Genomic DNA, 15,392 nt, shown 5'->3' on the forward strand with positions numbered 1-15,392 from the left:
CGCACTGCGTTACCAAACCGCGCTCGCGGCCGACATCACTGACGAATATCGGAGCCGGGTTCACCTGAGCCTCCCTCCTAGGTCAACTCAGCCTTAAATAAGAACTGTGTGCTTCTCAGCCGGGCGTGGTGTTAGCCCGCCCCCCTCTCGCTCGTGCTCGCTAACAGAACTTGCCCCAATGGTCTGTTCAGGCTATACGGGGGTGGTGGTGGGGGGGGGGGTCTTTGTCTTTGTGAGTGCGTGCGAGTCAACATCTCTCAATAGGACGAGATGCCTCAATAGGGGCTCGCAAACACGACTCGCACGCAGAGGGGCCGGCTCTGTGTGTGAGATGGGGGTGTAGGAGGGGACGTGGGGGGGGGGGTCTGGGGGTGAGTGAGCAGAGGAGGCGGGGGGGGGGGGCCGCTGGTATTTCGCGAGTCACAAGCGGGCGTCAGTGCCCACTGCGAGTGCCAGACTCCCCAACTCAGACAGCGACACGCGCAACTCGCGCAGACAAAGATCCCCCGTGTAGCCTGTACAGACTGTTGGGGCAAGTGCTGCTAGCGAGCAACACCTATGAAGGCCGGCGCGGCACACGAGGGGGTTGGTGGCCAATACCACGCCCGGCCGCCTTTGTCTCCCCAGTGGCGATGTTTACACCCCACACCATGTACTCATTTGAGGCCGAGTCGACCTAGGGGAGGCCCAGGACCAATTCGGATAATCGTCACGAACATACACGTCCACACACAAACACTAATCCACACGCACTAACACACATAAACACACTAACACACACACACTAACACACATCCACACACTGACACACACACTGACACACATCCACACACTGACACACACACTAACACACATCCACACACTGACACACACACCAACACACACACTAACACACACACTAACACACATCCACACACTGACACACACACCAACACACTGACACACAAACTAACACACATCAACATACGGACACACACAGACATGGGGGATATAATAGGAGTCGCGGAGTAAAGGCGAGGGGGAGACACGGGGAAGAGACCCGAGGAGACACAGAGAGACACGGGAGACACGAGGAGACACGCCAGACACGGGATGGAGGGGGAGACACGAGGAGACACAGAGAGACACGGGAGACACGGGAGACACGAGGAGACACGGGGAAGAGACCCGAGGAGACACAGAGAGACACGGAAGACACGAGGAGACACGACAGACACGGGATGGAGGGGGAGACACGGCGCTGGGGGTGCGGTGCAGGACACGGGGATGGCTCCGCGTGTTGGTGGCTGGCGAGGGGTGGAGGCGATCATTAATTAAAACGCCCCCAGGTCCAATTGCCTTAATTAGCGACATTGACACAGCACCCACTCGCTCACACACGCGTACAAAAGACAAAGCTCCCCCGTATAGTGACAGACTGCTGGGGCAAGTGCTGTTATCGAGCAGCACCTTTGAAGGGGGTGGGTGGCCCAGCACCACGCCCGACCGCCTTTGTCTCCCCCATACAAACACACACGCGCACACACGCGCACACACGCACACACACAAACTCACACTGGCACTGCTCTGTAATTTTTAATCCAGACGTCGCCTCCAAAGGGGGGTAAGGTGGGGGGGTGACGTCATACGGGGCGACGTCATCCCAAACTCCCCCTACCCCCACGTCTGGCACACACCACGGCGTGAAGACTCACACTTACACAAAGACAAAGATCCCCCGTGTAGCCTTTAACAGACTGTTGGGGCAAGTGCTGTTAGCGAGCAGCTCCTATGAAGGCCGGCACGGCACACGAGGAGGTGGGTGGCCAGCACCACGCCCGGCCGCCTTTGTCTCCCTCGTGGCGATGTTTACACACCGCACCAGGTACTCATTTGAGGCCGAGTCGGCCGAGGGGAGGCCCACGACCGGTTCAGATAATCGTGACCGGTGTTGGCCGTGAACGGGAATCGAACTCGGGTGGCCGGGTTCGTAGCGCAGCGCCCTCACCGCGGCTTCCCACGAACACTGCAATGCAACAAAGACAAAGATCCCCCCTATAGCCTCAGACTGTTGGGGCAAGTGCTGTTGGCGAGTATCACCTATGAAGGCTGGCACAGGAACTCTGTCTCTGTCTCACACAAAAAAACACACCACATACACCCCTACACACACCACACACACACCTACACACACCACGCACACACCACGCACACACCACGCACACACCACGCACACACACCACGCACACACACCACGCACACACCACACACACACCACACACCACGCACACACCACGCACACCACACACACACCACACTCACACCACACATACACCACACATTCTCCACGCACACACCTCACACACACAACGCACACACCACACACATACGCACCACACACATACGCACCACACACACCACACACACACGCACCACACACACCACACACACACGCACCACACACACCTACACACACAACACACCTACACACACCACACCTACACACACCACGCAGCAGGTACGATTGTGAAGCTGAATCGATATCGGGCTTCAGATATCAGCCGCTCACGTTCGCCGTGGCCGATCAGAATGGAACCGCGGTGGCTTGGGTTCGACGCGCAGTGCCACTAACCACTGTGCCACCGCTCCCCACGCAGACATCACATCACTCACACACACACAGACACAAACCACACGCAGACACAACATCACACACACACACACAGACATACAAACCACACGCAGACACAACATCACACAGACACACACAAACCACACGCAGACACAACATCACTCACATACACACACAGACACACACAGACACACAAACCACACGCAGACACATCACACACACACAGACAGACACACAAACCACACGCAGACACAACATCACACACACGCAGACACAACATCACACAGACACAGACACAAAGGCAAAGAGGCCCCGTATAGTCTTTAACAGACTGTTGGGGCAAGCGAGCATCTATGAAGGCAGGAACACACACACACACGCATGCCATACACAGAGACAAATACACACAGATAAACACACACATACAGAGACACACAATACAAAGATCCCCCGTACAGCCTTAACAGATTGTAGGGGCAAGTCCTGTTAGCGAGCACCTATGGAAGGTCGTCACGGCACACGAGAGAGTTGGGTGGCAAGCACAGCGCCCGGCCGCCTTTGTCTCCCCAGTGGCGATGTTTACACACCGCACTAGGTACTCATTTGAGGCTGAGTTGACCTAGAGGAGTCCCAGGACTGGTTAAAATTATCGTCACTGGTGTTGACCGTGAGCGGGAATCGAACTCGGGTCGCCGGGTTCGTAGCGCAGCGCGCTAACCGCTACACGACCGCTCCCCGAAATACACACACACACTCAACAAACTCACACACACTCACACATGCACCCACTCACACACACAGGTACACAAAGACAAAAAACATAGAGACACACACACGCAGCGCCTCGCTCTCACACGCACACACGCACACACATTCCGGGGGAGCCTGGCAGGAAGTGGCTACAAACACGCACACACACAATCACACACACACTCACACACAGTCACACAGATACACTCACACACGGTCATACACTTATACATTCACAGAGAACGGACAAAGGTCCCCCGTATATTATTTACTGAGTTTTGGGGGAAGTGCTGCTAGCGAGTAGCACCTATGAAGGCCGGCATGGCACAAGAGGGGGTGGGTGACCAGCGGCACGCCCAGCCGTCTTTGTCTCCCCAGCGCTGCTGTTTTACGTAAACAAAACAAACGAAACTACTTGTATTTCACGAGGTAATGGCCCTCTTAACTAGATAACTCCTTTCCAGAGGCGACACGAGCCAGAAGTGGCCTGTGCGGAAATTGATGACAGCCAAAATCTCGAGACGCATGTTGCTAAATATGGAGAGAACATCCGGAGAACTCGGAGAACAATCCACGCGACCACGGGGAGAGCGTGCCCACAACTCCACATGGTAAGGGGCATCAGCTTCGAAATCGAACCCACGACCTCTGAAAAACCACTCACCACCGTAGCGGCCACCCCGTACTGGATACTCACTTGAGGCTGAGTCTACCTAAGATCGGCCCAGGACCGGTTCAAATAATCGTCACTTATTGGCCGTGAGCGGGAATTGACTTCGGGTCGCCGGGTTCAAAGGGGAGTTCGCAAACCACTGCACTACCGCTCCCCATGTATACAGTAGATGCATATACACTCACACCCTCACGAACACGTATCACCCCAACAACACACACAACACACACTCTCAGACTCGCACACACGCACATCAGAAACAAACAACAAACTCCCATACACACATCACATACATGCAGCAATAGACAAAGATCCCCCGTATAGCCTTCAACAGACATATCCATCAGTTTAGATTGTTTTCCTTCCCCGCAGCTCCGATTGGCACGGTGGGCTATGTACGGTGAGAAATAAGTTCAACATAGAGCACACACACACAACAACAGGCGTCACTCGCCACTAAGTGGTGGTGACGTCATCACGGTGCTTGTGCCAGGCTAGGTGCACATTGAGGCCACGTTAATTGTCGAAGGCTCGCTGACAGGAGGTCACGGGATAGACCTGGCAGGTGCCATGCGTTGGCTGACTGAGATGACTAACAGATGCCCCACCTGTGCCCTCTACTGTGCCAACTTGCAGCGTTTTATCCCCCCGGCGCTCCACTCGTTGTTGTGAGCGTTGCTCCTCTGCCCTCCGCTTTTTCTGGAGGGCGACTGCCTCCAACTGCCCAGTAGCGTCTTCATGCGCCTCTTCCAGAGAGGACGGTCTTGACACCGCTGGTACCAGTCTTCGGCAAGTCCACTCAGATCCACATTCTCCTGTACCACATCAGTCCATCTCTTTTCTAGCCAGGGCCGCGCCCGTTTAACCCCCTCTATGCGGCCAAACAGAAGCTGCTTGGGCATGCGGTGGCTGGGCCTGCGGGCTACATGACCCAGCCAACGCAGCCTCGCCTGGTGGAGGAGCTCACTGATGGGACGGTGTACAGATATTTCAAGGATCTGAGAGCTACTCACGCAATCCAGCCTGGTCAAATCCAGGATGGATTGTAAATAGACCAGCCTGAATGTTTGAAACCGCGACAGACGTTCCTTTAGAGGGCTCCACGTTTCGCAAGCATAGAGAAGAGAGGACATGGCCGTGGCCGAGAAGACTCGGAGCTTCGTGCGTGGCGACAGACCAGGTAGATTCTACGCAGCGTCACGCAGCCGAACATATCATGCTGTTCGGCTGATTCGCAGTGAGAGATCTGCTGGCAAACCGGAGTTGGTCATAAGCTCACTGCCCAAGTAAGGACACCTCTCCACTCTCTCCACAACTGCTCCGTCACTCACGGGGAGTTGAGGGTGAAGTAATTGATGACATGATACACCAAAGCACGTGCTTTGTGTTTTTGTGGGGCTGATAGGTAAGGCCCCACCTTTATACCAAATGAAAATTCATCTGGGTACAGCCATGGAAAGCGTCTCGAACTACGTGTTCAAAGAGATGTAAAAATTGTAACTATTAAACTAAACTATTCCTTATTTACCAGGTGAGGCCCACTGATTTGAGTAGCTCTTTTTCAGAAGTGACCTGGCTATCACAAATGATATCTCAACAAAGTGGCTTATCCGCACTACCACGGGGAGAACATGCAACCTCCGAATATATATATTGTCGTCAGGGCTGGGATCGAACCCACGACCATCCTGTATACCAGGCGGGGAAGTTAACATCTCCTAGCCACATAATGTGTGGAGCCCACTTACTGTGTGGAGCCAGTGGACAATCCCCGTGTCCGCACCACAAGGTACAGAGAAAATGGCTCCGACTCCCGGCCACGCAGCTTTTACCCGGGGCCTGCCCACCATCATTGATGCCCTCGACGATTGGGAGCTGAGAGTAGAGCGAGAGCCCCTGAAGCACAAAGAACAACCCCGAGCCCTGGCACACAGATGGCATCAAGGGCCTTGACGAGGTCGATAAAGCAAGACATGCTGGCCACACACGCACACACTTACACACACACGCTTACACACACACATATCACAGACATACATCACACACATCAAAGACCCCAGAATACAAAGACAAAGATCCTCCGTATAGCCTTATCTGATTTTTTGGGCGAGTGCTGTTGGCGAGTACCTTGTAAAGGTCAGCGCGGCACACGTTGGGGTGGGTGGCCAGCACCACTCCCGGCCGCCTTTGTCTCCCCAGTGTCGGTGTTTTACTCACCGCACCAGGTACTCATTTGAGGCTGAGTCGTGCCAGGGGAGGCCCCGGATCGGTTCAGAAAATCGTCACTGATGGGGTTGGCCTTGGGAGGGAAATCGAACTCGGGTCGCCGCTCGCCACTACACTCGCTTACACACTTACACAACACCTACACACTCACACGCTTACACACACACACTCGCTTACACACTTACACAACACCTACACACTCACACGCTTACACACACACCCTCGCTTACACACTTACACAACACCTACACACTCACACGCTTACACACACACCTTCGCTTACACACCACACACTCGCTTACACACGCTTACACACACACACTTACACACCACACACACGCTTACACACACGCGTACACAATTACACACACACGCACACACACGCTTACGTGTGCACGGGTTCGACTCGGGTTTTTTTTTCTGAGTCAGCGAAAACATCGCCCCCCCCCCCAATCTCCCTTGGGCCCCGCTCCCCCTCCCCCTCCCTCCTTCCCTCGGCTCCACACGAACCCGAAATCTGTTTCACATCCTACGGCTGGCGGGGTGTGGGCAGCGGAGGGCAGGAAAGGGCAGGGCTGGGTCAGGAAGGTAGGGGAGGGGTTGGCGAGAGGGGAGGGGTTGGTTTTGGGGGGCCCGTACCCCCCACAGGTTCAGCGTGACCCCCACCCACCCCACCCGTGATATGGGACCAGAACATCAGAGCTGGCAGAGGGATGTGCCTTGAGAAAAGGGCCAGCGCCCGAAACGTCGTCTATCATGTTACACGTCGTGTCCATTCAAGGTCACATCGCACAGGGGTTATGGGTCCATTAATTCGCTCGACCATTGCCGCTGCTGCTGCTGCTGTGAGATCTGTCACGGGAAGTGAGGAATCCGGGGAGCGTTGGCAGAGGGAAGGAAGCGATGGCGGAGAGGGGCAGCAGCGCGTGACGTGACGCAGAGCAAGAGACGCAGTCACGGGGGGGGGGGAGTCACGGGGGGGGGGGGGAGTCACGGGGGGGGGGGTCACGAGGGGGGGGTCACGGGGGGGGAGTCGGGGGGGGAGGAGTCACGGGGGGGAGTCACGGGGAGGGGGGGGTCACGGGAGGTGGGGGGTCACGGGGGGGAGTCACGGGGGGGGTCACGAGGGGGGGGGTCACGGGGAGGGGGGGTCACGGGAGGTGGGGGAGTCACGGGGGGGGGTCACGAGGGGGGGGGTCACGGGGGGGAGTCACGGGGAGGGGCTCTGGACACATCCCGTCAGCGCGACTCCCCGCTCGCGTTTATTTTCATCTCACGAAGAGAATTTCCTTCCCTCGACTCTCCCCTGCCTCTCCGCTCTCTCCCCCCTCTCCCCGTGCCTCTCTCTCTCCCCCCGTGCCTCTGCTCCCTCCTGCTCTTCTCTATTCTCATCTCGCTCTGAGCGCTCTCTTTCCTCGCTCTCCCACTCTTCACCTTCCCGTCTCTGTTTGCTCTCCAGCTGTATCTCTCTCCCCTCTCCCTCCCTCTGATCTCTCCCCGCTCATTCTCTGCTCTCTCGTCTCTTACCGCTCTCTCCCCGCTCGCCGTGACATTCTAAACCCCGCAATGCGCCAAACCCGTGCACACGCGAAAGTGTGAGAGGGTGAGTGAGAGGGTGAGTGAGAGGGTGAGTGAAAGGGTGAGTGAGAGGGTGAGTGAGAGGGTGAGTGAGAGGGTGAGTGAGAGGGTGAGTGAGAGGGTGAGTGAGTGAGAGAGTGAGTGAGTGAGAGGGTGAGTGAGAAGGTGAGAGGGTGAGTGAGAAGGTGAGAGGGTGAGTGAGATGGTGAGTGAGAGGGTGAGAGGGTGAGTGGGTGGGTGAGTGAGATGGTGAGTGAGAGGGTGAGAGGGTGAGTGAGATGGAGGGTGAGAGGGTGAGTGAGATGGTGAGTGAGAGGGTGAGAGGGTGAGAGGGTGAGTGAGTGAGATGGTGAGTGATAGGGTGAGAGGGTGAGTGGGTGGGTGAGTGAGATGGTGAGTGAGAAGGTGAGAGGGTGAGTGAGATGGTGAGTGAGAGGGTGAGAGGGTGAGAGGGTGAGTGGGTGGGTGAGTGAGATGGTGAGTGATAGGGTGAGAGGGTGAGTGGGTGGGTGAGTGAGTGAGATGGTGAGTGAGAGGGTGAGAGGGTGAGTGAGATGGTGAGTGAGAGGGTGAGAGGGTGAGTGGGTGGGTGAGTGAGTGAGATGGTGAGTGAGAAGGTGAGAGGGTGAGTGAGATGGTGAGTGAGAGGGTGAGAGGGTGAGTGGGTGGGTGAGTGAGATGGTGAGTGAGAGGGTGATAGGGTGAGTGGGTGGGTGGGTGAGAGGGTGAGTGAGAAGGTGAGTGAGAGCTCCGCAAATCCATGCCTTCACTGGGTACATGAGACGTCTTAGACAACACAGGCAAGCAGCCTCACGCTCACTCACACTCTCCCACTGACAAATACACAGATCCCCCGTGTAGCCTTCACAGACTGCTGGGGCAAGTGCTGCTTGCGAGTAGCACCTATGAAGGCCGGCACGGCACACGAGGGGTTGGGTGGCCAGCAGCACGCCCGGCCGCCTTTGTCTCCCTTGTGGCGATGTTTACACATTGCACCAGGTACCCATTTGAGGCCGTCTACCCAGGACCGGTTCAGAGAATCGTCACCGATGTTGGTGAACGGCGACTCGACCACTCACACTCTCGGTCTCACGCTCTCGGTCTCACGCTCTCGGTCTCACGCACGACATCTCCCGTGTTAAACATTAAACACAAGCTCGTGACTCACACGGAGTGAGAAGAGACGGAGTCAGAGAGAGAGACAGGGAGAGCGAGGGGCTATGGAGAGAGCGAGGGGGGAGCGAGAGATGGAGAGAGCGAGGGGAGAGCGAGGGGCTATGGAGGGAGAGAGGGGGGGAGCGAGGGAGTGAAGAGTCAAAGTAGGGAGCGGTGGTGCAGTGGTAAGTGTACCCTGCGCTACGAACCCGGCCACCCGGATTCGATTCCGGGCCACGGCCTAACACCAGTAACGATTATCTGAACCGGTCTTGGGCCTCCCTCTGGGTCGACTCAGCCTCAAAATGCGTGGTGCGCCGTGCCGACCTCCAAAGGTGCTCACGAATAGCACGTGGCCCAGCAGTTGATCGAACGCTCCACGGAGGATCTGTACATTTGTTCTGCGTTGTCTGTGTGCGTGTGTCTATGATTGTATCCGTGTCCCCATCAGAGACAGGCACCCTGACGGACAAAGATCCCCCGCGCTAACCACGACACTACCGCTCCCGACATGCATCACACACACACACAGACCCACACACACAGACCCACACACACAGACCCACACACACAGCCCCACACACACAGCCCCACACACACAGCCCCACACACACAGCCCCACACACACAGCCCCACACACACAGCCCCACACACACAGCCCCACACACACAGCCCCACACACACAGCCCCACACACACAGCCCCACACACACAGCCCCACACACACAGCCCCACACACACAGCCCCACACACACAGCCCCACACACACAGCCCCACACACACAGCCCCACACACACAGCCCCACACACACAGCCCCACACACACAGCCCCACACACACAGGCACACAGACACAGACCCACACACACACAGACACACACAGACCCACACACACACCCACACACACAGATACACACACACACCCACACACACAGACACACACACACACACACACCCACACACACACACACCCACACACACAGATACACACACAGACACACACACACACACAGACCCACACAGACACACACACAGATACATACACACACAGACCCACACACACAGACCCACACACACAGACCCACACAGACACACACACGTGTACATAGAGATACAAAGACAAGAATCCCCCCCTGTAGCTTTCACAGACCGCAAGTGCTGTCAGCGAGTAGCAGCACCTGTGAAGGCCGGCACGGCACACGACGGGGTGGGTGGCGAGCACCACGCCTAACCCGCCTTTGTCTCCCCAGTGACGATGTTTACACACCGCACCAGGTACTCATTTGAGGCTAAGTCGATCTAGGTGAGGTCCTAGCATCGGCTCAGCACCGGCTCAGCGATTCGTCACTAGCGGGAATCGAGCTCGGCGAGTCTGATTGACAGCTCCCCTCTCACTCACAACAACAACACACTCACAACATTTACAACTATATAGTGTAGTGTATAGTGTAGAGTATAGTAGTGTAGAGTATAGTAGTGTAGAGTATAGTAGTGTAGAGTATAGTAGTGTATAGTGTAGTGTGTAGAGTATAGTAGTGTATAGTGTAGTGTATAGTGTAGTGTATTGTAGTGTATTGTATAGTGTAGTTTACTAGTTCAGCACGCAACCGGTTGCTGTGTTAGAGTGAACCCCACTACACCATTTACAACTATCGTGCAGTGTATAGTGTAGTGTATAGTAGTGTATCGTAGTGTATAGTGTAGTGTATAGTGCAGTGTATAGTGTAGTTTACTAGTTCAGCACGCAACCGGTTGCTGTGTTTCGATTTAAAGCTTTCGTGACTGCAGGGATTCATCTTCTTGGTTCTTTCGGTAAAGTCACGTAAAAGGGAAGTAATAAAATAATAAAAAAATAATAAAAATAAAACATAATAAAATGAAATAATTATTTCATTTTATTATGTTTTATTTTTATTATTTTATTACTTCCCTTCTACGTGACTTTACCGAAAGAACCAAGAAGACGGTTGCTGTGTGTTCGAGAGTGAAACCCACAACAACATTTTACAATTCAAGTACCTGGTGAGGTTTCCGCCGATAATGACAACAACAACCACCACCATCACCACCACCATCACCACCACCATCACCACCATCCCCACCATCACCACCATCCCCACCATCACCACCATCACCACCATCCCCACCATCACCACCATCACCACCATCCCCACCATCACCACCATCCCCACCATCACCACCATCACCACCATCCCCACCATCACCACCATCACCACCATCCCCACCATCACCACCACCGCTACCACCAGCAGCCTCACTCACCCCCTCGTCCTCCTCGCCTCTCCCCGCGGCTTCCTCTCTGCGCCCGCCGCTGCTGCCACTGCAGCAGTCGCGGCTGCTGCTGGCGGTATAAGGGAGGGGGGGGGCTCCTGGGGGGCGGCGCTCATGCCCATACATGGAGACAAGGGCGAGGAGAGGGGGGAGGGGAGGAGGTGGGAGGAGGTGGGAGGAGGGGGAGGAGGGGGAGGAGGGGGGGTAACCCCCACCTCGTGGGGGCGATGGTGGGGGCTGCACACAGCCACAGATCCCCAGTGTAGCCCCCAATATGCTGTTGGGGCAAGTCTTTATTTATTTATTTCATAGTCCGCTTGTTTACCCACAGAAAGACTCCCCGAATCTCGAGACTCTGTTTCCAGGAGGGTCCTGCCAAAGTTATTTTTGACGCAGTCGGGATGGCGATGCTGCCGCTGCCGCTGCTGCTGCTGCGTGTGATCCCACGAGATCGTCGTGCCGGGTAGACTTGCCGGTGGCGTGCGGGCGTGCGTGGCTTCAGCGGAGAGCCAGGAGCGAGCCCGGGCAGGGCAGGCAGACTCAGCCAGACGAAGGTCTCCCCGAGTCGCCTGTCGCAGGCTGCTGGGGCGAGCGCTGCGAGCGAGTCGGGACACACGAGGGAGGGTTGGCCAGCATCGCGCTCGGCTGCCTTTGTATCCCGCAGTGCTGATATTTACAGAATCGGGTACTCATTTAAGACGCCGAGACACACACAGACGCACACCCTGAGACACACACTGACACACACCCTGACACACACACAGACACACACCCTGAAACACACACAGACACACCATGAGACACACACAGACACACCCTGAGACACACACAGACACACACCCTGAGACATACACAGACGCACACTCTGAGACACACACTGACACACCCTGAGACACACACAGACACACACCCTGAGACGCACACAGACGCACACCCTGAGACGCACACAGACGCACACTCTGAGACACACACTGACAAACCCTGAGACACACACAGACACACACCCTGAGACACACACAGACACACACCCTGAGACACACACAGACACACACCCTGAGACACACACAGACACACCCTGAGACACACACAGACACACACCCTGAGACACACACAGACACACCCTGAGACACACACAGACACACACCCTGAGACACACACAGACGCACACCCTGAGACACACAGACACACACCCTGAGACACACACAGACGCACACCCTGAGACACACACAGACACACCCTGAGACACACACACAGACACACCCTGAGACACACACAGACACACACCCTGAGAGACACACAGACGCACACCCTGAGACACACACAGACACACCCTGAGACACACACAGACACACACCCTGAGACACACACAGACGCACACAGACACACACAGACACACACAGACACACCCTGAGACACACACAGACACACACAGACGCACACCCTGAGACACACACAGACACACCCTGAGACACACACAGACACACCCTGAGACACACACAGACACACACCCTGAGACACACACAGACGCACACAGACACACAGACGCACTCCGCGCGAGGGCTGTGAACCCGCGTAACGGACCGCTCAGCACTCTGCCTCTCACCTCGACTCACTCTACTCCTTCCCCCTCCACCACTCCCCCCAATCCTCTACCGCTCCCTGCCTCCATCTCCCCCCCCCCCCGCTCTCCTTCATTCCTCGCTCCCTCACTCATTCCTCACTCCTCCCTCATTCATTCCACCCCTCATTCCTCCCTCTCTCCCTCACTCATTCCCCCCCTCTCCCTCACTCATTCCTCCCTCCCTCATTCCTCCCTGACCCCTCCCTCACTCATTCCTCACTCCTCCCTCACTCATTCTTTCCCCTCTTCCTCACTCATTTCTCACTCCTCACTCATTCCCCCCGCTCTCCCTCACTCATTCCTCACTCATTCCTCCCCCTCTCCCTCACTCATTCCCCCCGCTCTCACTCCCCCCTCCCCCTCTCCCTCACTCATTCCTCCCCCTCTCCCTCACTCATTCCTCAGTCCTCACTCATTCCTCCCCCTCTCCCTCACTCATTCCTCCCCCTCTCCCTCACTCCCCCCTCTCCCTCACTCATTCCTCCCCCTCTCCCTCACTCATTCCTCACTCCTCACTCATTCCTCCCCCTCTCTCTCACTCATTCCTCCCCCTCTCCCTCACTCCCCCCTCTCCCTCACTCATTCCTCACTCCTCACTCATTCCTCCCCCTCTCCCTCACTCATTCCCCCCGCTCTCCCATCCATCCCCCTTTCCCCTCCCTCCTTCCATCCCGCCCAACTCAGCCCTGAGCCCATCGGCGGAGTCTGACGTCTGTATTGGAGGGGGGGGGGGGGTTCGCTGCGTCCCTCACGTTAGGAACTGCGGGTGCGTATTAAATAATTAATTATTAATATTGATTGTAAACTACTGAAAATAAATTAATAAATGTGCCCCGTTTGGGCGAGGCGTTGCCCCCCCCCTCGCAAACTCCGCCCATGCCTGAGCCCGTGGTGTAGGCTGACTCCACATTCCTACGGCAGGGAGGGGGCTGGTTGGGCAATGCGTCTCGCTATAGGACAACCCACTGCGTTGATCTTCCCTCAAACAACGCGGGGTTCGCTTTATCGACCACCGGAGGCAGAGATGATTGGCTGAGTCAAACCGCCCCAGCCCAGCCAGGATTTCAACTCGCGACCTGCGCGCGTTGCGAGCCGCCCGCTCTGCCGGCAGGCAGACGCCTTGAAGCAGCGCTGCAGACGACTTGAAGCAGCGCTGCTTCAAGCAGCGCTGCTTCAAGTCGTCTTCTTCCTCTTCTGTTTCACCTGGGGGCGAGTGAGATGCCCTCTCTGGGGCGAGCCGGACACGGCAGACGACTTGAAGCAGCGCTGCTTCCTGCCACTGGTGTGGACCAATCAGTTTCAAAGACAATACATATATTATGAGAGTATGTTTTTTGTTTGCATTCTGACCACAAGCATTGTGGTCAATGCAGACACGATTCCTTGTAAAAGGTTTCAGTTTGGTGCTTTAACATCTTAACACAACTGTTTTGTTGCTAGAAAAAAGGGGGAACCCCTATTATCATATTGTGGTACTGGCAAAGGAAGTACCATGATGCTACTTCGTCTTCTTATTCTTCACCTGGGGGCGTGTGAGATGCCCTTCCTGGGGGTGTGCGAGACACGGCCAAGTTTAGTTTAGAAGGAAAACACAAATCTAGCAAGGGGGCACGTAGGTTACATCTTACTTTGTTTCATCAATCCCGATGTGTGCTCATTATTCACGTCGTACGTTTGTTAACGCTGCAGGAGTAAAGGTGAAGAACCACGAACTTAAACCTCCACTACTTGGCCCGTGTCCGTCACACCGCGTATGTGGCCTTAGGAGAAATAGGCAACGTTTCGGGAAATGGCCCTTCTTCATGATAACTGGGAGAGAGAGAGGGGGGGGTAGTCACGCCTCTCTGCCCCTGAGTGGTAGATCGTGGTCGTGCTGAGCAGAGTGGTGCTGTCGCTGTCTGAGCACCGCCACTGCCAGCGTAGCAGCAGCGGCACGAGCAGGAGGAAGATGGTAAACAGATGCGAATTGTACATCCTCGTCGATGTGCGTTCATTTTGTTTGTTTCGTAAACGGCAGTCTGGATGGAACACGTGCGCACTGCCTGGGGCTGCTGCTGCTGCTCCGAATGGCATTCGTCAGCCGCCTTCCCAGCGCCTACGAACACGCCACAATGCCCATTGCCCGAGGACGCGTGGATGTTAGTGTGCAAAGTGTCGTGCGAAATGAGGGATGGGAACTCCTCCACACTCTCTCTCTCTCTTCGCTGTGTTTAATGGCAGTGATCTGATGAGTCGCTTTTAGTTGTGTTCGTGTGTGTGGCTGATGGTAAGGTCCCATATCTGAGTAGCGCGCTCTATGTTTAGCAGAAGCGTCTCCAACTCATACTCAGAATATGCAGCAAATCGCCAGAGCAGAACACGTGACGTGGTCGAGCAACAGGGAGCCATCCCTTGACCGCATGCGGGCATCGATCAGCCTCCCATCGTATTTGTACCAGAGGCACATTCCTCACACACAGACACGCACATGAAGACACAAAGACAAAGTT

The sequence above is a fragment of the Lampetra planeri genome, chromosome 57, assembly GCF_965212315.1.
Source record: "Lampetra planeri chromosome 57, kcLamPlan1.2.h2, whole genome shotgun sequence".
Lineage (NCBI taxonomy): Eukaryota > Metazoa > Chordata > Hyperoartia > Petromyzontiformes > Petromyzontidae > Lampetra > Lampetra planeri.